Raw genomic sequence first — 2402 nt, forward strand, 5'->3', positions numbered from 1 at the left:
AACCTGTAACTATCAAAATATAACCAGAGCCAACATTGTCACCCGATATGCTAGAAATAGAATTTAAATCTAACATAAGTTCTAGTTTAATGTATTAGGAAATGAAGAAGACAAAATTTAGAGCAAATAGCCCAAGCTACCCATTGTCCAGACAAAATCGTTTACACCTTGAGTTATATAGTATGAGTCTGCATTTATATAATCATTCGATCTGGTAGAAATAGAAGCTAAATCTAACACTAATTCCAGCTTGCATGATTGTAAGCTGAATAATACTAATTTCAGCTTACATTATTGAAAAATAGTGTAAGTTACGGGAACTTAAACAAACCAACATCGGTTGTCAAGTAGTGGGGAAGAGTGACAAATGCATACACAAAAGCACACACTCACACACAAACAGTTATATACAATCCCCCCCCCACACACACTTTCACATATAAAGCTTAAAATCAAGGGGTTTGAGAAGTGCAATGTTATCCGTATGATTACAGCCGTTTCGTAAACTTCATGTAGTATTAATTTCAGTCTACAAATCGCGCACATTTGCATCAATATGTATGCTTGGCATTATAAACTACAATTGTATACTGGATCTATATTTCATTCTACTTCTACTCTTTCATATACGTATACTCGCGCGCGCGCGCACATACACACACGCACACACGCATACAGGCACACTCATACGCACGCACACACATACACACACACACACGTACACACAAACACAGTTGACAGACATGCTCTGAGATCCCGCCAACCAAATTCACCTAGAAAATATTTGCCGGCCAGGAGCTATAATAAAAACACTTGCTCAAGGTGCCGCACAATGGCACTTGATCCGTAACCACAAAATTGTAGCCCTATGTATGTTTTCTCTTTGAGTTTTGCTTAAGTTCTTTACTAGAATTCAGATCGGGGGCTGATAAAGCGACGAGACTTTTTGAGTTAAGAGAATTCTCACTGTTTGTAAATAAGTGGTTAAGTTGGTGTGCTGGTTGAGCTTTCGATGCACACACCCAAGTGTGTGTATCTATTCATCTAAAGACTCTCAGATGGTGAATATTTGCAATGTCTTACAAATATAACCTCTTACAAATATAACCTCTTTCGCAACTGCCACTACTATAAGAAAACAAATCTTCTTTATTCAAGGAGGCAGGTGGAGCAATATTTACAATTGACTCAGCAGACAGTTGTACTCTTCCAACACTTGACAGCAGTTGTTCGACATAAGTCCACAGATCCGACACACCTGAACACTGTTCAATCGCATGCAGGACGGTTTCCCTATCCAGCACGCATCTTGGGCAAGTTGGCGAAACGGAGCAGCCATGCTTTGCGAGCTTATCCCGGACAGGTAAGGTGCCTCGATAACACTACCAGGCCTGAGATTTCTGGAAATCATCCAGCGACCCCGGCCCGAATGTTCTTCGGAACAGGCTGGTGAGATGATCATTGTCGAGGCCTAAGGTATCATCACACTTCGGCTCTACTAACCATCTATAGAATGAAGCAGCTGAACCACCACAGCTGGTATTGCCCAAGCGATAGAAAAGTACAGGACCCTTTCGACACTCCTTATACCAAGTGCTCAACTTAGATCTACGATAGACCCAGGATTCCAGTCCACAAAAACGTGTGAATTTGGGAAACGTCGATTTAACGAGCGAAGACCACACCCGTTCACCATCCAGGTAGAGCCACAGATGCCTCAGCCTCAGCGCATGTCTGCGCATCATCAGCCACGGCATCCTTATCCCACCCTTTAACGGTTGTTGGCAGCCTCGCAAGTGGTCCTGTGCCCTTCCACAAAAAGTGAAAGAGCAGTCGTTCCAACTTGATCAGCCACGAATCGGGACAAGGCACGACGGTTAGGCGGTAAATAATCACCGATGCAATAAACACATTGGCACCCTCTGCCCTCCTTTTCAGGGATAGCCACTGCCCAGACCATGTCTGGGTTAGGTGGATCACCCTGCTCGATAGCTCGCTCCAATTCTTCTCTATCTGGAGATCTGGTCCAAACCAGACCCCTAGCAGTTCAATCGGACCCTCCATCCAACGTACCACGACGCCGTTAAGAGGAATCGACTTGCACCTCCAGGTGCCGAGTTGCAAGCCGATTGACTTTTCACGGTTAACCTTTGCTCCTGCCACCGTCTCGTATTCCTTAATGGCGTCGCCTACCCTCCATAGATACTCCACTTCGGATACGATTATAGTGATATCATCCGCGTATGCTGTTACTATAACAACGATCTGGCAGAATCGTTAGCGTACCGGGCAAAACGCGGAGAGGAGTTTTTTTCCAGTTCTTAATGTTCTGAGTTCAAATTCCTCGGAGATCAACTCTGCTTTTCATCTTTTCGGGATCCATAAAATAAAGAATCAGTTGA

This window comes from Octopus bimaculoides, chromosome 13 (assembly GCF_046866305.1).
Source record: "Octopus bimaculoides isolate indiv1 chromosome 13, ASM4686630v1, whole genome shotgun sequence".
Lineage (NCBI taxonomy): Eukaryota > Metazoa > Mollusca > Cephalopoda > Octopoda > Octopodidae > Octopus > Octopus bimaculoides.